Source organism: Sinocyclocheilus anshuiensis, unplaced genomic scaffold, assembly GCF_001515605.1.
Source record: "Sinocyclocheilus anshuiensis isolate Anshui unplaced genomic scaffold, SAMN03320099.WGS_v1.1 scaffold615, whole genome shotgun sequence".
NCBI lineage: Eukaryota > Metazoa > Chordata > Actinopteri > Cypriniformes > Cyprinidae > Sinocyclocheilus > Sinocyclocheilus anshuiensis.
This window is the reverse complement of record NW_015552647.1, coordinates 2,491,343-2,514,424: the sequence shown is the minus strand read 5'-3', so window position 1 is coordinate 2,514,424 and position 23,082 is coordinate 2,491,343. Positions and strand designations below refer to the sequence as shown.

The following is a 23,082-nucleotide window of genomic DNA, read 5'->3' as shown; positions in this document are numbered from 1 at the left end:
TGCATCTCTACGGCGCTGATAGTATGAGCGCTAGCTTCCGGGAACTATTGAGCGGCTCCACGATCCGCCATTGCTGTAAAAAACTGGTCCATTGGAGTGAAAGGAGTTGTCGCAACTCTCTCTCTCTCTACGGCTCTGGCTGCCTCGAGCTCAGTGTTGCCAATTTAGCTACTTTGTAGCTAGTTGACTTTTGTTATGCACTTATTTACAGCAATCGATTTATACATTTATAATAAACTATAAAGCATGTTGTCCTTGAACAGTCTCCACTATAGTTTGCTGTGCTGCATGGGAGTGCTCCAGTCACTCAAAGAAAGGAGTGTGAATGTATGGTTTCCCTGCTGATCTGGAGAGGAGAAAAAAAATGATGCATCAAGTTTTGTTCAATTCACATTTATTTGTATAGCACTTTTTTAATATACACATTGTTTCAAAGCAGCTTTACAGAAAATGAATGTTTCTACATTACAATTAAGAGTTCTGTTAACAGGTGTAACTGTGCCAAAGTAATGTTCATATGGCAGAAATGTTCTGAAATTAGGCTATACAAATCATGCAGTTAAGTAACGTCATGTATTCAGAAACAATGAAATATATACAGAAACAATGAACAAATTAAAGCAATGGTTACATGATGTTATGTTGATTACAATGCAAGGGAAATGTAGCATTTTTGTATGTTTATTCAGAGTCAGCTTCATCTGAAGTCCTCTCAAGGGTTGGCGTCATCTGTTCACAGGCGTTGGGTCATCTGAAGTCCTCGTAAGAGACTGGATATAGTGTGGTTCTTGTTCTGAAAGCAAGATAGCGAAGGGAAAAAACAGGAGAAATGGTTAAGTGATGCTCCATCACTTTGCAGTCCTGTGGCATCACTGCTCAGTCTGTTCCTTCAACACGGTACTTCTTTAGTAGCTAAGACGTTTAAGTATAAAATACAGTAATAATGTACAGGTTTACTGTGATATATATGATATAATATAGTGGTATATAATAATACCTTTTTTTGGAAATTTAGCCTAGCGTGATTCTGAAATGAAAACTGCTTGCCTATACACTTGGAAATTAATACCAAGTTAAGTGAACATAATCGTTTAAGTACATTAAATAAGCGCCAAGTTTGGTGAACTTAACGATATAAGTATAGTCTACAAAACCGCCAAGTTTAATTAACTTATATATGCATGTTTTGGGAAACTCCATTACTCAATTAAATTGAGGCAAAGAGTTTACGCAATCAGTTTAGTTCAGTCAACTTTTTAGGGTTTTCAGTGCAGAGCTCCTGAGAGAGGAGCTGTAAAAATATATTGAGATGGTTTTTGGTACTTATACCGCAAATATATATTCTTAAGGACATCAAGACTTAAAATAAAACTCCAGAAAGGTGTAAAATATGTGACATTTAAAGGTTTCTCATAGCCTGATGTATCATATTTGATACATTTTAATATGATTATGATCAAACATTTTATGTTCAGAAATTGCTCCAATTGAGTAAGTGTTCATCTTGAAAGGTTACTAACAATATAAAAAATATTTTTACGTTTACTTAATTATAATCATTAAAGATTTTGCTGCAAAAAGACATGCACCACACATTTCGGAATTGTACTAAAAGGCCTTTTGCTTACTAAAAGATATGATACAATGAATATGAAACAATAGGTTTTATTGTATTATTTTATTTTATTTTTATATCTTATAAAATGACATTTATACTGTACATTTTCAAGTGTAGCTTAAAGGTTCAAATGGAGGCCACTGTACTTTCTGAGAATTTTTATTGTTTTTTTCTGGAATATTTAATAATTTAAGCTGCGGTCATGCTAGGCTTTGAGCATGCAAAATGACTTGGACCCTGCAATGCTGTAAATCATGCAGCTTGCAAGTGTCTTCTTTAAATTGAGACTACAGATTAATCTGTCATGTTTTGTTTTGTTTTGTTTAGTTTTCTTTGCAAAAAATCCTGTCCAAAGCGTCTGTGTTATGTTGGGCTTGTCAGCACGTTCAGATATATACACACATAACACAATGTTTACACAGTGCCACAAAGATGGTGTTTACACTTGCTTTCATATTAATGTGCGATATTTTAACATTGCAAGATGTGCACACTCAGCTTTAAAAACCGAAGGTTATGCTAGACCTTCAGCTGCAGAGAATACTAAACAGACTAGCAAAATCATCATTAAAGATGATTAAATATCTATCGATTCCTGTTGTATTTAACGCAGATGACAGCGACTGCTTAAAGCAATAGGAGCGCATGAGTCACCAGGTGTAACTGCAGAAGCCATCGCGTTCCAGGAATCCGGCCAAGCTTCCATTGTTCCAGCCCTGCCGTGTCAGCACTTTGGGCCATTTCTGAGGCTTGCATTCATCACCAAACATTTCTCCAGGCTTTTAAAAGACTTGTAAAGGTCCCGACAAGAGAGAGAGCGCGCGCCCTCCTCCTCCTTCCCCGTATACTCCCAACAATCACATGCTTGTCAGAATGTCAACTGGCATTATAGTAACCCCCTCATACAGGCCTGTAGGAGCAAGACAGCCGGGGAACTGGAGCGAAACGGAGGCAGTCACTGGCACAGCTAGAGTGGGAGCAGTCGTCTTCAGAGGCCCGACCTTTGATGGCCTCAGAGGGCTTGAGGATCAGGCCCTGCGTGGGCAGCAACACCGTGGTACAGGAAAATCTCTGTCACCAATGATGTGCGGCACAAAGGCTGATGGGAGTTGAAGGTTTGGACCGTGCAATGAGCAGATTCTAAGTCCCTTTGACTAGAAACAGAGCGGGACTTGATTTCAATGAACTCAGTGTCATCAAAATTTAATTAGACTTTGGATTTCTTAGCGAGGATGCATAATACCGCCGCTTCACCTTGGCAGTTGCTTTCATTTTTTAAGCATTTTATATTGGATTATTAAATATTAGCTCCTGAAACATGCTTCGGGATGATGAAATCTTTCGACTTTTAATCTGTGGTGATCGTCGCCATTGACCTGTGAATTTGACAAAATAGTAGCGCAGAGAAGTCTTAGAGGCATAGTTCACCTCAAAATGAATCATTGACTCTCCCTCATGTTGATTTAATTTCTTCTGTGGAACACAGAAGACATTTTGAATAACTGTTTTTGTTCTACAAAATAAAGTCCTACAGGTTTGGAGCAACAGTAAGTTATGGAGCCCCTCAGGCTGATGGAAAAAATACGAGATTGGAATTTAGGGCTGCACGATTAATCAAATGCAATTGTCATGCACATCTTGTCAGTAAAGCCGGTTCTGTGATTAGTAGTAAATCTCCATCACCTACTTTCAGATGGAGCAGCATTTACTACACAGAGCTGTCTCTGACAAAAAAATTGCAGACGATATAATCGTACAATTATGAAATTGAAGAAATCATTCGCGATAATGACAGCTGTTAGCATAGCTTCTCAGTGAACTACGGCTATGTGTAGTAAATGCTGCTCCATCTGAAAGCACGTGAAAATACCACGTTTTTACTCCAAACTCACGTCATAATGTCAGCTGAGTGTTTGAAATAAATCCTTCTGTGAGATGATGTGGCTTCGTTCACAGAATAAGGCACGCAACATATTTAATAGTATTCTAAGCAGTGATAAAGGCTATGTCAATTAGCATTGCATTATAGATCTATTTTATTATAATGAAAACTATAATAATAAGAACTCAGCTAAACCATATATTGCCATAGTCGTGTGTTTATTAGTCATGTTGAATCAATGAAAGCATTTAAATTTTCTGTTTATTCAGCAACCGCTATGGACCCTTTTTACAAGACTGTGATGACGCGTTTAACGGTCATCAGCATCATAAATCCTTGAAAGTTTTTCATATTTGTATTTAAAAAAAAATGTATGTACATTTATAACACTATTCTTTGTATTATATTACCTTTGCATAAAATTACAAAAAAAAAAAAAAACTAGTTAACACTAATTTGAGGGTGTTTCTAATGCAGCGTCTATGGGAGGGACGGTAAATTTGGCATCGTTCTCTCTTCTGACAGCCGTTATCAGTCTCTCTCAGTTTTTTCCCTTTTATTGAAAGTCATGAAAACACTATCGTGGAGTTCTTCTATTGCTATTTGAGTAAATGGAAATGCAAAAAATATATTTGTGGTACTCTCCCATTCACTGCTCTTCAAGTTAACCCAACTATGACGACTTCCGCTGCTGAGAAATCCGGAAATGTGAAAAAGGTCCATAGGCATTTCCTGGGTTTCTTCTGCAGGGCATATTTGGAATTTCCTTGCGAGAGCGCCCTCTGGCCTTCGGATGGAGATTTACTACTGATCACAGAACCGTGCTTCACTGAAAGATACGCATGACAGCTTCTGCCTAATCGCGATTTCGATTTTCATTTCGATTTATCGTGCAGCCCTAGATTGGATCCATTTTCATTCTTTTTTCCCAACCACCTTCCTACAAAAAAACGTTTTATTCCTGCAAAAATATAGTTTTTTCTGCTAAATCTGTGGCATGCAATTCTTATGCAAGTGAACGCAAACGTTTTGTACGAGAACACAAAGTTTCTTGGAGGAACGTGATGAAAAAAAAATAAGATTGAAGGAAAATGGTTTTGCATTCTCTTGCAAAAATATTGTGTCCTCCTAAGAAATTTTGTGTCTGCTCACAAAAGCACTGAAGTATAGTTTTTCCTCCCACCTCATATTATTTCCATCACAAAAGTTTTGTAAGAAAATTCTAAGTTTTTCAGGGGAACAAAAAAGGTTTGCAAGCGAACGCAACATTTCATGGGGGAACGCAATTTTTTTGCGAAAGAATGCAAATGTTTTGCAAGCAAATGCTATTGCATTACCCGAAGTTTTGTGAGTGAATGCGAAGTTTCTTTGGGGAATGCATAAGTTTTGTGAGCGAACACAAAATTGCTCAGGGGAACGCCATCCTTTTGTGAGAAAACGCAAACGAATTTAAATACAATTTTTCCTCCCATCTAATTTTTCCCACATCACTATATTTCTTTAGTGGCTCCATATGAGGGTGAGTAAATGATGACAGAATTTTCATTTTTGAGCAAACTATCCCTTTTATTTGACTAGCTCAGTAAGAGGAGCATCAGTCAGCTCCAGTGTGCCCTGACCACCCACAAAAAAGCCTTTCCCATCTCAGTCACATTTCCCCTGACAAGGTGATGATGTTCCGAGTTACACCTCTCACTGTTCATCTGGACTCATGGCTTCCTCAGGGGTGGTTCTCTGAATGAAGTGCTGGGGAGTCTGGAAGATTAAAAACAGCAACTGAAAAGCCTGGCAGAACTGGACAGCGAAGCTGCGAAGCTTTGACACACAGGCTCTTGCAGGGGAGAATTTTCCTTTGTCCTGTTCACTTATTTATATTGTGTAAGCCCTGTTCAATTCCTGGAACATGTTTGGAAAGGCCTGAGGTGTGAATTTGTATGGAATAAACCCTTGGCGATGTGGCGCTGCCAAAGGCTTAGCTGTAGAAACTGTTGACTGCTTTCACCGTTGCCAAAATTATTATTTTGATGAGAAGAATCTCTCTTTGTGTGTGACATTTAAAGGATCAGCAGTTTCACTGTAGATGGCACCTTTGTAGTGAATCAGTGAAACATGGTGCTTGTTCATCATACCGTAGGTCCAGCTTAATCATATTCATAAATTCAGTTTCAACTTTCAGTGCCTCACAAAAATTAAATATATCTTTCTGTTGCCATGAGGACACCCTAATCTTGCTTTAAAAACAAACAAACTTAAAACTGATTACAAATGATCACTTCAATTACTTCTAACTTGTACAACTTAATACATCCATTGCATAAAGAAAACAATTTTATTTAAACATTTTAAAACATATTTAATTTTTATTTTTACATTGACACTGTATATGGACAACTGCTGTCTATACAGCAAATGTTGTCTGTGCAAACTTTAGGAAACGGCTCAAACTTTTCATTCTATTATTGATTTTCTTGTTCTACTTTTTTCTTTCTAAATTGTTATCTTGTTTTCGATTCACACTGTTCTTTGATGATTTTGCTCTCATTATTCTAAACACACAAGTGAAAACGTTAATGTATTGTTATATAATGTATGTACTTCAAAGTGTTTTAAAGCCTTTTTTGCTGTTATTTTTTCCTTTAAATCCTGCCATCTCTATACAGTACATTCTGTTCACGTTCATACATAATATAATATGTAATACATGTTTTATGATAACTTTAAAATCCTCACACCCATTTCATGTTTTAGACAAAATACTTTTTCACTGAAATTGTATTTAGCTTTATTAGTATTGTCTGCATTTTCAGTTTTGGGCTGCTGCATTTGACAGTGTTCATGGAAGGATTTGCACTGTCAGTTCACATAACATGCATGACTCCACATAAAACTCAACCACGTATGTTCTAACATACGCTATTTCTATGAGCAATTTTGACGCTTAAAAAACAGGAGAATTTTGTGTTTTTTTCCCGAAAAAATAAAAACAAGTAAATGTCATTTTCACCACATATCAAAGTATGTACTGCGTTTAATAACATTCTGTGATGGAAATGATATTTGAAACACTTTTTGTCTTGTATAGCTAGTATGTGTATATATATATATATAATTTTTTATTAAATAACATTTTCACTTTTACATGTAGTTAGTTTACATGTAGACTAACTTCTGAAAATGAATGCAATTTAATATTCCCAGAATAGCAAGTGTAAGTAGCATTTTTATTTATTGTTTATAATTAGACTTGATATTTAATTAAATGACACCACATGGCAGGCTTTCTCCAACCTTCCGAGTAATGCTTATAAATGCTCATTTCAAATGAAAAAATGTTGCGTCCATCTGATAAAGATTTGATATAGCTTAGATTCTGTTAAATGAGTCATGTCTCCATCAGCTGCTCTTCAAAGAAAAATAATTTAGATAATTTGTACCTGTGTCCTATAAGATCTATGAGTGATAGATATATTTTCTCTCTTCAGGGACCTTGTGCAAATAAGATTTCTGAGAATCTCAAAATAATTCTGAGTTTATAAGGCGCTCATTTTTCCTCTCTCACCACTTGCTAATGCAATAGATTGATACGGTATGAAGACTCTGGATATCTATCATATCTGATATAAACATCAATGTATGCCCGTGGACAGTTGACACATTAAATGTTGATAAATCCCTGACATATCTCTAAACCGAGGCAGCACGCTCTCTCTTATTTATTTATTTATCTCCACACTTTGAGTCCACATGTTGGGAACAGCAAAAAAAACATCAAAGAAAATCGATGAATATTGCATATGTTTGTCAGGAATTTCGCTTTCTACAAAAGTACATATCACATCAGCCTTTTTTTTCCCCCCACAACCATTGTTCAAATGACATCAGAAAGAAATTCTCTCACATTAGAGGACGCGAGCACATACATCATTTTCATTGTAAATGTTTGTGGATGAGAGAGCATTATCATGGTTTGTGCACCATTTCTGACAAGCCGCCATGAAACGCTGACATGTCTACCATTCATACCCATCTCCATGACAACCAGAGACCTGAGCCTAGCATTGTGATCCATCACCCTGATATATCCCCTCATTTCACTGAAATATAAGACCCATATAGTGGCGCAACGCACATAAAATGAATTATGCATCCAATAGACCGTAAGGACCAAACGTTTACAGTGAACACAAAGAAGAATACAGTATCTTTCAGCATCAGGACCGAGAGAGAAAAATGAACAGGGAAATTAGCTAAACAGCGGCAATTCAGAAACACAAGAAAACAAAGCACTTGTCAAGAAAACAAAGATCGTTTGCAGCGAAATCCCACGATTTTGCATTGGCACGCTTATTATTCAGGGCTTGTAAGAGGGTTTAGCTGCTGATAAAAATGAGAGCACTGTCAGTTCTTCTTCACATGAGGCCATTTCCACAGAGGCGACACTCCAGACATTAAACTAGACCAAACGGGTTTATCTGTCAATTTAGTCCCTTGATTAGTCATTCATTAGACATGTTATACGGTTCCTTGAGGGTTTTTCCAGAGTAACAATTCCCATAAGGGGCTCTGGAGTCATATTTTAATTAGCGGCTGATTAAGTAGAAAATTGTAGCATCTGAGAGCGGAAATAATGAAAGACACGCAAGGTGTGGCAGAGGGCAGGTTACAGATGGAGTCGCTAAGCTGCGCACAGAGCGATATCTAGATACTAAAATGGTTCCGCATCAAAGGTTTTACACGATGAGTTGTTTAATGTGGATGCAGGGACTAAATCATGGTCCGACCTAGCAAATGGAATGGTTCGTTAAGAGGATAAGAACAAAGATTTTGGACGGGGACTCGAGTGGGAGGCTGATTGGGTTGTGGAAGCACGTTGATTGAAGCAATCAGACCTGCTACAACAGTGAAAGCCTTTTTGTCCCTCTCTGTTGTAGGCCGTATTTTCTGAGCAACCTTGGGTGAAAGATTGGCTGAAACGTGGTTGACCTCTACACAATCCCCTTTTCGTTTGAGTCAACGTGCTCTGAAGTTCTGCAGTGATCGAGCCAGTTTTATTTCAGCTCTCAAGATTAGTGCGCTGACAATGCTGCCAGATTTTTCCTCCTGTTTGGCACACCACTTCGCTCTCACTGCTTGCAATAAAGACACAAAGTCTGTAGATGCTTTGATAAGATCTGTAAACCTGACAAGCAGTGTAAGCTCATCTATATATAGTCTCCACAGCTGTGATGGCGCAAATGACATGACAGCTGCTTCTATATTCGGAAGCATCAGCCAGGATGCAGATGAAGGTCCCACAACATTGACTAACAGCTAATAATTGTAAATAAACTCTTCATTAACAATTGAATTATGTATAGTAGTGCTGTTTTGGTTGGAAACAATTCATTTTTTAATGAGTCACTCTCATTTAGTGCACTGGCTCCTAAACTCCCTCATATGTAAAGTGTGTCACTGCTTTGTCAAAGAATCACTGCAGCGTGAGAAAACAAATACAGTCCTTTGCTGAACAAGTCAATGTTTTGGTATTGAATTTGACATGTTGTTTGTGAATGAGTCATGCCGAACGACTCTGTCGTCAAGAGTTGAATCAAATTGGCCACACTTTTTTGAATTCAAATGACAGGAAGAATTTACTAAATTTTAATTTAAAAAATCTATCTATCATTCAGATGTTTGGATCTGTATTGTTTTAATGTTTCTGAAAGAATTCTCGTATGCTTACTAAGGTTGCATTTATTTGATCATGACTACATTAAAACAGTAATTATTGAAATTTAACTTTTAAATATTTTAAATTTACTTTTTAAATTTAACTTAAACTTTTCACTTTTTAAATATATTTTAAAGTGTAATTTATTCTGTGATGTCAAAGCTGAATTTTCTGCAGCCATTACTCCAGTCTTTAGTGTCGCATGATCCTTCAAAAATTGTTTTGATTTGTTGCTCAAGGAACATTTTTTTATTATTATGTTGAAAACAGGTTTGCCGTTTAATATTTTTGTGGAATCCACGGTACATTTCTATGATAAACAAATAGTTCTAATATCAAAGTCGCTTTTCTCTGTTTTCGTTTTAATTTGATGTTCCGTACATTCATATTTCACCTATAATTCTGCATCATGTTTGCTATATCTCAATTCAAATTCAGTTCTGAATAGTGCACAACACTTCTTAGCACAAGGTTACACTGACCTTTTGACATTTTATATTTACAACCCACAAGTTCCAATAACTCCAAACACTGTTTTATTCTCAGTACTGCACTTGTGTTGTTTTCTTTCTCTAATATTTTCCACAATGATGGCGTCTGGGTTGCATATTGAATCGAATGATGAAAATGATATAAATCTATATATATTTCAAGACAAACATCTGAGTCATTCCGATTCGGCTGGACTTTGAGTGGCTAAGTGAGACTCTCTTTCATTCACCTTGTCCTGGATCATTACCAGAGCCGCTGGTGTCGATGCCATTATCGAGAAACCAGCAGCATAGATGCACTGTTGTGATCGCCCCATCCTCTCACAGGCTCATTAACCAACAGCTTTCAATCACATAAAGACACTTCATCTTAATATGGTAAGGCACTGCGAGGACTTTTGAGCAGGGGAGTTAGACAGCTGTAAAATATTCCTGTGTTACTTGGTATTCCAGTGAATGGCAGGGATTAATGTTTTGGATCGTATGCCCTGAAAGGCCTGTCTGAATGTCATCTACTGTATATCCATATTTTCTGAAAATAGATGACCATGCTTGCCCTTCATTTGGACGGAGCTAACCAATCGAGATTGTGTTTGCGAGAAGCATCATTATTAAATCTGTTGTCATTATGTCTTTTAGCTGAGCTCTATTACTCAGGATCAAGATATTGTCATGCAAATCACTCACTTGCCATTTAGCAGATGTGTTTCATGCTAAGCCACTTACAATAGTCTAATCGGCTAGAATTATGGTTCGTGACCTGTCTTCTTTGGAAAATTCAGCTCTGGGTTTCTGTATGCTCTATTCTGTAGCAACGCTATTAACTTTTTAGAAGTTTGACAGTAGTTCAAAATAGTGTAGATTTTCTAGTAACTAGCTAGTTTTTTCAATGAGTAGCAGTAGTGTGACAGCTTTTTAAAATGTCACATTTTTCACGCATGCAACTTTACTACCAGTGAACAGAGAACAAAAATTGCATCTGCCTTTATGAATAGTGCATTAGCTCACTGTGAATTATTGAACCAATTCATTCATATAAATCTGTTTTTTTTGGACAGTTCATGTAAAGTCATGATTCAAAAAGATGATTCACAAATCAGTCCCTGCATTACACATTTTTATTTTGTCAAATATTGTTGAAGAATCTGAATCATTCAAGAGAATTAGTTCATTATTAATTGTTTATTCATTCTATTGATTCAAAGGAATCATTTGTTTGGACAGTGCATGTAAATGAATTATTCAAAAAAGATGCTTTACAAATTATATTTTGACAAATATTCATGTAAATGCTTTTGTTCAGTATTATGATTTTGACTCACATTTAAAAATTAGGATGCATTAATTTTTTGCTATATTTATTTACCCTATAGCTATATAGGTTTATGTATTTACTGTATATATCTATATATATTTACCTATTAACCTAATTCATTTATTTAAAAAAAAAAACATTGTTTCTGTGCCAAAAATCTAATTTGATTAAATTATGAATTAAATACAGTAAATGGGTAATTGCATATTTTTAAATATATATATATATATTGTGCCCTTAAATTGTAGTTAGCTTTTAGTGTTGCTAACTTCTTTTTTTTAAATGGATAGCTTGAAAACTACTTGAAGTGTATCTTGTAGCTCGGCAAGTCACCTTCCCAAGTGGCTTCCCCAACACGGCTTCTTTGAATAAACATTGAGTAGAGGTTATTCCAAATAACAGGTTGAGAGTCGCCGTTTTCATGAAGAGCTGCTCTCACGGCACTTAAAGAACCTACACGACTAATGCAAGCAGATCAAGTCTTTCATTTATAATATAGCGCGCTGCTGGACACCCAGGTGACTTCCATTTCTAAGGTGAGTAAATTGGCACTCCATAGACAGGTCGAGGAGTCAGGAAGGTTGGTGATTGGTAAAAATAATGAAAAGCACCTACTGAGGAGAGCTGCCTCCCCTGGACCTGCTGGCTTCTAACTCCTCTCACATTCGCACCTTTTCATTTTCCCTCAGGACTGTAAAGATGCTCATCTCTGCACTGGAGTACCTGAAACTGGGTCAGGGCTCTCCTCCCGTTTCATCTCATGTCCTCTGTACTGCACTGTCTTAATTGATTCTCTCAGTATCTGGGGTTTTGAAGTGCAGCACTAAAATAAAAGTTAGCCGCGTGAAGAGAGCGCTTCTTTTTCGCGAGAGGGCCTAATTAGCATACAGGGCCTGAGGTAGTTTGTCGCTGGCCTCGTCAGTATGTCTTGGGAGCTTTCTAGGATGAACTGAATGGCTCCATCTCCCCCAAAATAAACCGGCTCACTGTCTGACATGTAGCCCAGTTGAGAGTTCTATTTTCATAAGTGTTGCATTCATTTCGCCCAGCTCCTCGGGAGAACGGCATCTCAGCAAGGCAGCGGAGTGACTGGGAGTCTCTCACTGGTGTAGATGTCTTTCAGGCTGTATTTTCAGTTGACAAATTGCACCAGTGTTTCACTGAGTTCAGAGCCAGGGGAAATCAAACAGCTGCAGAGAGACAGATCATGCATAATATCACATCCCCTTTATTCACAGAAGCATTGTCCCCGACAAGAGAGTTAGCCATCTTTGTATTTAGTACACTCCACTTTCATTATCACTCATCAGCTACTCATGCATTTAAAAGGGTGATATGCTGAGTGATAAAAGGGAGACATTTATTTTAATGTTTTTTTGCACTTATAATGTTGTCATTGGCACTCCATTGCACTCAAAAATATTTAAAGAAACAGTTCACCCAAAATGAAAATCTGTCATTGTTTATTCACCTTCATGTCATTCTTAACGTGCATGATTTTCTTTTTCTTTTTTTGCAAAACACTAAAGCAGAATCTAGCTCCAAAAATGAACAGAATACACCACATTAGTAGTCCATAAAATTTGAGGAAAAGGTTGAAAGTAATTATCCAGTAATAAACCTCAAACACATTTTGTGTTCAAATTCTGTACATGACAGCAATTATTCTCACAAGTCTTGTAACCCAAAAGCACCAAATTTAATCTATGCATATTTTATTGACTGAGATTTAAGCAACATTTAAATAAATTATGACAATTTTTATTTTTGAAATGATCATATTGGTTTTGCATGATCATATTCCACCCATTGCTTACTTTTAACATTCTCAATTACATCTTGTAACCAACCACAATGCACCAAATTTTATGCATATTTGACAGAATGAGATTTAAGCAACGTTTAAGTAAAATATGATAGAATTTCATTTTTTAAATGATCATTTTATTTTACATCACCATATTCATCCCCATCTCTGGATTTTAGAATTATGTCTTGTATAAATATGTATCAATCACAATGCACCAAATTTTAATATGAATATTTGACTGAATGGGATTTAAGACATTTGAGTAATTTCTGACCATTTTAATTAATTTTTGAAATTATCATTTTGATTGTACATGACCTTTTAGAATTAATCAGGCTCTTTCTGTACTATATTTTTAGGATGTCCATGTAACCTCTTTGTGTGTGAAATAAATAACATTACTGACTTATACTGGTTGTGTTTTTGCTGCCCGATCTAATATTAATGGTGGTGCCCTGTCCTTTTTTGTAAAAAAACAAAACAAAACTGTGTTATTGTGTGGGCAGTCATATGTTAAATGTAATTTAAAAATGTTATTTTTAAATTATTTGACCCCTTATGTATTGTCATTTAATAAAATAAAATGTAAAAGTCATTGTGATCTTTGTAAGTCACATTGATTGAAATGTTATTGAATGCATGCACTATTCTAATGGCTGGACATTCACATTGTTCACAAATGGCCTCAAGGGATTTTTCCTCCATTGAAAAAAAAAACAATCACTCTCCACTAGTTGTTACATAATTAGGTTAATTAATTTTAGGGTGATCATTTGGGCATTTAATTAGACTGTTATGGTAAAATATTCACCTTGCTTTGCTCTTTTGCTCTCATTAGACCCATCCTATATTACCTTTGATGATTCCCTCTTTGCATCATTCCTTCATTAGTTGCCTTTTGCTTTAATGAGAGCATTCCTCTCTTTATTCTGATGCAGAGACTCACAGTAATTTGCACATCTTAAAGGCACAATTCGTACTGTTGGATGTGCAACAACAAATGCCTTCAAAAAATAACAATGCCCTCCTTATCCTTCTGTGTTGGATTCGTACAGACGTTCAAAGGCACAAAACTGTCCTGTAGGCTCACAGCTAATTCTTGAGGGAAAAACCCGGGCTGTTTTATCAGGTGCGGACTCTTTGTTTAAAGGCGTGATTATCGGAAATGCTGGCTTTCAAACGTCCGCGTCTCTCCTACCTTGAGTGGCACAGCTGCTGCAGGTGTACGCAGAAATGCAGCAATATTGACCACCAAGCATTTGGAACTGTTTTCTCATCTTGCCGTGTGACAAGAAACTGACAATTGAATCAAAACACTTTGTACCCAGTACACAGATTGGATACCGCCACTTAGAAAAAGACCGAGCGGAAAAATGCACCGGTCAGAACCACTGCATAATTGATGAGTCTTATCACGTTCATCAACATACATTCTGCAGCCTGCATTCTGCATTATTGATGCGAGGGCATTGTTCTGCTTGGCAGACCTCCGAGACTTTTGACAGACGAGTCAATATGCTCTAATGGCCACAGTAGTGCGCTTTGATTACTGTGGAGAAAATATTGCAGCTTTGTTTAAGCAACAGTCTGCCGGAATACAAAAAAAATAGCAAATGCAATTAAACAAATATGATTAGTTCCTAGATCAACTGGTAAATTACGATTTTGTCAGCTGAAGATATTAGTTTGTAATATAATGAGTGTACTTTGTCTATTTAATAAGTCTCATTTAAATAAAATGATTCAGAAAGATCCACAATTCATTGCTTTTTGGGATGTTAACGGTAATCGTATTATTGTGTCATCAAAATAAAATTAGCCTTAACTAAACTGAACTGAAGATTGGATTATGTAATGAGTATGCGGCTTGTCGAGAGGCTCTCAGAGAGATACATTGGTGCACTTCAGTATAAATATTGAGGAAAATGTCAAGTCCAAAATAAATTCAAAACCATAGTGCAAAGTGTGTATTTTGAAGTGCACATGATTTCTACTATGAGGTCTTAACTGGTGGGGTATGACCCAAAAATGAGTTGCAGAACAGTTCTGGGAAATAAAAACATGCTAAATGCAAATTCTAAAATGCAACTAGCCATATAATTGTACATAGATTAGGGTAAGAGTGAGAAAATGCTGTCAAACGAAACTCTACTGTATTTTGATGCAAATTCGTCTGTTATGGTAACATGACTAATACATGGAGATTTAGCTCCGTTTTTGATTCAGGACATACTGGTGAATTACACTTCTGCTGTTGTTTATCCATTATGCAGCTCTTTCCATACAACAGCAGTTCATGCTGACAGTCAATGCCACCCCCCCCAAACAAACATAACAAACAAATATAAAAGTGGTACATACGTCTCATGCACTACATTCTGAGTCTTCTGAAGGCATGCAATAGCTTTGTGTAAGGAACAGACTAAGATGAATTTGTGATTTATTGATAAGTTTCTCATCCATAAAATCTAACTGGTGCATCAATTAACAAATAGTAATGGTTTTGTGACTTAGATGGTCACAGATGGGGTTTCTGCAGACCTTTTTAATACCAAGTAAAGAAATTTTAAAGAATAAATTGAAGGGAACATAATACAACAATATGTTCTCTAAAAATGAGTTGTATTAGCAACACTTTAAAGTTTGAAAATACAACTTCCCACCAATCTCCATTACTTTTTAACACATTTTATTAAAAAATAGCTTACGGCTCTGCTTCCAACCACTAGAATATGAAAGTAACTTGTACTGTACCTTCTGATCACACTGCAAAAAAAAAAAAAAAACCAGAAAAAAATAAAAGAGATTCATCAGTATTTTAGTCTTGTTTTCCAGTGCAAATGTCTAGAGATTCTTAAGTCAAGATAAATATACTTGAGAAGCAAAATGTTTTTTTTTTTCTTTTTTTTTTCTTGTGTAATATCAATAAATTATTTGATTTTTAAAGAACTTTAAGGAAAATAACTTAATTCAAAAGGAAAACAATTTTTCGTACACCATCAACATATATTTATTGTTGTTTTTAACTCACTTTTTGTTCAATTTCTCAGTAAATAAGATCTTAATTTTGCACCTCAGGTAAATATATCTTGATTTATGGAAATTTAGATATTCGTATTGAAAAACAAGGCAAAGTACTGAGGAAGATATTCATTTTTAGCAATGCTTGCAACATTTAATGCCATAACTTTATGAATTTAAGATTTTCCACTCTGATTTAAGATCTTTGAAAGGACTTTTTAAGACATATTGCAAAATCAAACACTTGAATTTATTTATATTTATTGTGGATATTATAATTAATAATATTTAATATTCAATAACTCTTTAGTATAGTGACCAATTCTCACTATTAACTATGCATATTAGCATGCTTATTGGCTGTTAGTACTATATTAGTACTTATAAAAGCACATTTTTTACATAACCATATTCTATATTCCTAATCCTGCTACTTAACTACAGTACCTTACTAACTATTAATAATCAGAAATTAGGAGTTTATTGAGGCAAAAGTCGCAGATGATAGTTAGTTAATAGTGAGAACTGGACCTTAAGATAAAGTGTAACCATGTATTTGGTATATAACTTCAGTGTTTGATTTTGCGATTATCATTTTGGAACTGTGTCCATGCAGTGTACAGTCTGTTTCCTGGAGTTGAGCACCTCTATCTTAGACCCTTGTGGTGATCTCACTGCCGCATACCTGCGGTCGAAGAGGCAGCTGCGGAGTAAATTAGTTTGTGTGTCTGGAGGTCTCATCCTCTCTCCCTCCCTTTACTACTTTCCTGCTGTGCATGGCTCCTCTGCAATGAGAATTACAGAGCTCCTCCTCTTTTCCCCTGCAGAACAGTTGGAGAGTGAGTGTGGAAGAGAGAAAGAGAGATATGAGCATGTCAGAAAAACACATCTGCTTGATGTTGTTTCTTGTCCTCATTTGCTAGTTTTTTCCAAATGTTGTGCCAATGTGTTGGGATCAGAGAGCCGACACGGCTTCCTTTTGAAGTTTAAATAGACGTTTCCCTCTTTTAGTGCCGCCGAAGTGCGACTCAGTGTGCGTGTTCTGCTGCTTCTGAAAACACCAGGAAAGAAATGGGCTGCATGGCTGATCAAAAATATTCATGTGGGGGGTTATACTCTATACTGCGAGTGCTAAATGCACTTTGAATGTAATTCCTTGCCTCTGTCACGACAAAATTGTCCTCATTTGATATTCAGCTTGAAAGCATTTTTTAGTTTTAATGGCTAAATTTTAAAGGACGTTAAAAGAGCGTTTGCTGTAATAAAGCAAAGACAACTAGATTTGCACTTCCTGAATATAATTCCACTGCTTTCAAGGCAGCAAAAGGAAAAGTGTTGAAGTTTAAAGTAGGTTAAAAGTTTTAAGCTTTGATTCTGTGTTAAAGCAGCAGACTTTCTGCTACAGTGTAAAAGGTGTCTCTATGGTTGATGCTGAAAATGGAAGACCAATAACGATTCAGTATGCACAAATATGTAAGAAAAAAGACCAATTGGAATTTGCATGCAAAAAGTCCAAAATACCCACACCATATTCTAAACCAGGCTGATATTACAAAGCAACAAGGGTCCCACTTTATATTAAGTGGCCCTAATACCTGTGTACTTACATAGTAACTAGATGTGTACGTAGTATGTAACCACAGTGTAAGTACACATTGGTACATAGTATCTACAGCTGTAATATTTCTGTAACTACACACATGTAACAACCCTCAGAATGGTTTGTACAAAATTACAAATGTGTAACAGGACATTGGTAACAACACTTTTTTCACTTCACTAAGTACTCGTGTAACAGGAATTATGTAACTACATTTTGTAACAACAATATGTATAAGAGTAATTGGAACCATTTGATGCAGGGGATGGAGATGGGTAGGTTTAGGGATATGTAAAGTGGGAGGAGTTGGATCTCAAGTTGGTGGAGTTGGTGCACCACTGTAATACCAGTGTACTTAAATGGTAACTCCTCAGGAACTGTCCACTTAATATAAAGTGTAACATTCTGGACACCAACCACAATTTATATGTAAAGCCTAACTTACTGGCCGCTGCTGTGTAACATCAGAGTAATTAAATGGTAAATCTAATATAAAGTGTAACACTTTCTTTACCAAAAAGTGCTGTTAGCCCTGTTACACATTTGTACTTTCATTAACAAAAAGTGTTGTTACCAATGTCCTGTTACACATATGTACTTACACATACCATTCAGTGGGTTGTTACATATAGTTACACAAACATTAGAGCTGTAGATACTATGTACCAATGTGTACTTACACTGTGGTTACATACTACGTACACATCTAGTTACTATGTAAGTACACAGGTATTAGGGCCACTTAATATAAAGTGGGACCGCAACAAGGAATTAAAAGCTATTTTAATTAAAGAGATTTAATTAATTTTCGTTTTAACTAAATGTGACAAGTGATAGGATTTTTCGTTTAGTTTCTTTGGCATCATACTTGATCCAGATTACAGGATGGGTCTCATTTGTTGACATTATTAATGCATTAACTAACATTAATAATGAGCAGTACATTTTTACAGCATATATTAAACTTTTAAATGCTAGTTAGTTAATAAAAATGTTAATGTTCATGTTAGTTCACAGTGCATTAACTAATGTTAACAGGTATAACTTTTGATTTTTATTATGCATTAGTAAAAGTTGACATTAACATTAACGAAGATTAATAAATGCTTTAGATGTATTATTATTGTTGGTTCATGTTAATTAATGTAGTTAACTAGCCAGTGAGTCCTTATTGTTAAGCATTACCAATATCTCTATAGCAGCTTATATATTCAACGTGGCCTGACTGATAATATCAGAAAACACTGATTTGGAATAAAATGACTGATTTGTATTTTTTTCAGTGTAGAATGTGGCTAAAATTATCTTTAAAGAAACTGAGTCTCTGCATTAAGCAGTTCAGCCTGAATTAATTTACAGAATTTTTGTGGAGTATAGTTCAATTTATCAATAATTAACAACGGGCCTAAGAACTACTTAATGATCTAACCACAATATGTCCTCTTTTTTTGTTTGTTGTCAGCAACATTTTTTGTTAGTCCAAGAAAAAAACTATTTCATAGCTAGGATGTGCTGTCAAAGTGCTTTAGACGAACACATAAAGTCACATGCAGTGCATGGATATTATGCCCTAGCATGCAAAGTCAGCGTTTACATGACGATTCCAACCCAGGCAGGTGTTGTTATCAGCGCAAAGGTTAAGGAAATGTGAAATGACATTTATCTCGTTCCCTATAGGATCTTACACCCAACCTTTAGATATCTGTTTATTCTCGGCCATGACTGGCCTCAGCAAACACGTGGCAATATTGCTGTGTGTGTTTGTGCCGTGTGGAGGTCCCACAGCTGTCTGTGACATTTTGCCGCTGTAAGATATCTGGTTATTCGCTCCAGTCCAAATGTGCTCTGGAAGATATTTACAGCTTTAATTTTGTGGGTTGACCGTTTTCCATCTTTCTGGAGGAAAAAAGATCAGAATATTCAATTAGAGCATGGTAGGGCTCCTCTCTTCTTATGAAATGTCTTACTGTCATCATGTTATTGGCCTCACAGTTCAAACTTTCAATGAATCTGATGGCAGTTGCGTGGCCAGAAACATATTCGGTGCAAGTCCTCAAATTGTATTCTCAGTGTTGCCTCAAGGGGAGCAATAGCAGACATTAGTGCACACTGACTACAGTCAGTTTTTTTTCTCTTTCTCATACAGACCTGCTTCTGTCAACTGGAAAACAAAAATATACATTATACAAAAATGTAAATATAAATATTTCATTAAACATTAAAAGGTAAGGTAAAATTAAATTGACTGGGGAAACTATATGATAAAATATCAGTTTGGTTCATCCTTCTGAATAGGTTTGGTTTAAAGAGGATCTTGTTGAGCAATTTAGTTTAAAATAAACTGTCTACATGACTCTCTGTAAATATATGTGTAAAAAAATTATAAAATAAATATGGAACAACATTATAGGTCAGTCTTAAAATGCAGCAATAAATTTGAAAAATAGTTAATTTTTCAAAAATTTGGTCCATTTTGCTGAAAAGGGTTGGTTCAAGAGAGTTTTGTTGAGCAATTTAGTTAAAGATAAACTCTCCATATGACTCATAATGCAAATTTATATATGAAAATATAATTGAAATATAGGACAAATTTATAGACCAGGCTTAAAATGCAAAAATAAATGTAATAATGTGTAATATTTAAAAAATGCAGTACATATATCTGAAACGGGCTGGTTTGAAGAGAATCTTGTTGAGCAGTTTAGTTAAAGATAAACTGTCTACAGTAAACACAAATTTATATAAAAATATTAAATTAAAATATAGTGCAAAATTACAGATCTGGCTTAAAATACCACAATAAATTTGACAATATTTAATATTTTATCAGATTTATACCATATACTGAAACGGGTTGGTTTAAAGAGAATCTTGTTGAGTACTTCAGTTACAAATAAATTGTCTTTATGACTGTATTTATATATGAATACAAAATAAAAAATATAATACAGAATTATAGATCAGGCTTAAAATGTAATAATAAATTGGATCATATTTAATACTTTATCAAATTTGGGCCATCTTTGGTTTAAAGGGAACCTTATTGAGAAATTGCATTAAAGATAAGCTGTACTTATGACTCTGTGTAAATGTAAAAATGTAAACAAAATAATACAGTACAAAACTATAGATCAGGCTTAAAATGTAACAATAAATTTGACAATATATAACATTTGATCAAATTTGGTAGGCTACATCTTTCTGAAAAGGGTTGTGTATTGCTCAACATGATTCTCTTCAACCATAAACTGTTTATGTAACTTTTATGACATTTATATGAATACAAAGTGAAAATATAGAATAAAACGATAGATACTACATTATGTTTTTATCAGATTTGTATCATCTTTCTGAAAAGGGCTTGATTTAAAGAATCGTAAGCAATTTAGTTAAATGCAAACTATTAACATGCTTATAGCTAACTACCTCTATAGTATACTAACACATTCAGCACTTTGTTACTGCCAAACAAACTCAAGTATGCATGTGAAGTATGTACACCAGGGGAGCGCACTTGCAGTGTGTTTACCAAGCATTTCTGTTCAGCGGTAGCATACGCACTGTAGAGTTTGTTCCTGACCCAGCAGTTTTTTGTGTGTGTGTGTGTGTGTGTGTGTGTTCTGATTAGTTGCTTGCTATGCAGTCTCGAAGCTTTTTCCAGACTGTGACATCCCACATTCAAGTTCTATCTTTGTCTTTTGGCGGGGTGCAAGACCCATGGTACTCACTAGCAGCCAGCTAGTAAAATATTAAGTGCCTCTGCTTCTTATCTTCGTACAGTGTGTAGTTGTGAGTCCACTGTATTCTAGGAAGAGTGCACAAAGAAATCTGCACGACTGAAAGACCTGTCAATCAATCACGAGACAACAATAACAGCCCTTAAGGTCAGTGAGTCAACAAAATGCTTATCGTGGCAACATTTTAATGCCTGGGCCAAAAACTTTGTGATATTTGCCTAAATCAGCAAGGGAGCCTTAGGGAACTCTCAAAAGAACAATATTTCCTGACGTGCTCTCTTGATCCCAAAGCTAATTTCAGTTGTTAGGCTGTACAGATAATCAGGCTGTACAGATATCTGGATGTGATAATGTACTTTGTTATTCCACTAATGTGATGGAAAAGTTGACAAAGCTTTGTGATTTGTCATGTTGTGTTTATCTCATTGGTGTTTCAATTTGACTGAGTCACTTTAGGTCTTGAGTCAACCAGGTGATTTTCAGATACAGGGAACTGATGTTTAAAACACATTGGATTATGCGGCTCCAAATTCCCTGATGGAATTATTTAGGTCTCAGCCACAATGAGTAAACAGCTCAACTAATATCAATAAATTCTGCACCAACATGATAATGTTTGAATGTCATTTCAACATGTTCTGTTTTTAGTCTGATAATTTTTAAAACAATGAAAAAAAACATTAACATTGACATTTCTGGTCCATGTATCTTACCAGAAGGAAATAAGAAGTAATATTTTAGGACCAAGATATTCATGAACATATATTTTCATTATAGTACTTAAGTATACATAAATATACCCTTCCATTCCAAAAAAAAAAAAAAGAAGATTATATGCTTTTCTTCTGAACCTTCTCTTCATCAAAGAATCCAGAAAAAAACATAGTTTTTTTTTTTTTGTACAGGACAGGACAGTTTAAAAAAAAAAAAAAATGTAATAAATTAAAATAAGAATTAAGAATTTGAAGGGGAAATGTGCTTAACTGTAGTTACAAATAAATAATTAGAAAATTCTTAATGTTCCTAAAAATAGGCATCAGATCCATTTTTATATAAAATATAATTTTCTATAGATGTTCTGTTGGTTTTGGAATGAAATATGATCTCGACATACTTTCGTGAAATTCACCCTGCTAGCAACAAAATAATGCGAAACCATAAATGGACACCACCTTTCTGTAACAACTTTCAACTTTCCAGTCTAACCTTGCCAATTTTTTCTGAGAAATCAAACTAATTTAATGACTGGCTTTAGTAGTATTGACGGGAACTACTAAGTCAACGGTACAGGTCCGAATTAAAATGAATGTTTGGTCCCACTTTATATTAAGTGGCCTTAACTATGTACTTACATTTAAATTAATTATTTGTTACAATGCACTTATTGCGTACATGCATGCTTTTACATTGTACTTATATTTTTAAAAATACCTGCATGTAATTTCATCTGTAATTAGTTTATGTAATTACGTTTATTAGGGATGCACCGATACCGATACTGGTATCGGTATCGGGCCCGATACTGGTCTCCTGTACTCGTACTCGTACTCGTTAAAATGCCCCAATACCAAACACCGATACCACACAGCATGTGATAAGCGCCATATTCAAACAAAGAAACACCAACAACAGACAGCAGAAAGGAGTTAAGGATGTCTACTACGAAGTATATGTATGCAATGAATATAATGTTAAACATTCAGTATTAACGCCTGTATAGCTGGTGTGCGCGAGCTGATAAACAAAGCACGCTGAGTGGATTGAGCGCGCGGCGGCGCAGATGCGCGAGCTTGTCGAGTAAATATATCTTTCTCACAGACATCACTGGAAAGTTTGTAGTTCAGTCGGATATGTCATAAACAAGTAAAACAATGCACAAGTTACTTAACGGTAGGGAA

General features: G+C 35.5%; 1 protein-coding gene across 1 annotated transcript in view; it reads left to right on the top strand.

The window, feature by feature from the left end:
• Positions 1-21,156: 21,156 nt before the first annotated feature.
• Positions 21,157-23,082, top strand: part of LOC107667026 (metabotropic glutamate receptor 4-like) — a 19,801-nt gene continuing 17,875 nt past the window's right edge. The window contains exon 1 of the mRNA XM_016458607.1: positions 21,157-21,331. The gene's annotated coding sequence lies outside the window, so the exon portion shown is untranslated. The remainder of the gene's footprint in view (positions 21,332-23,082) is intronic.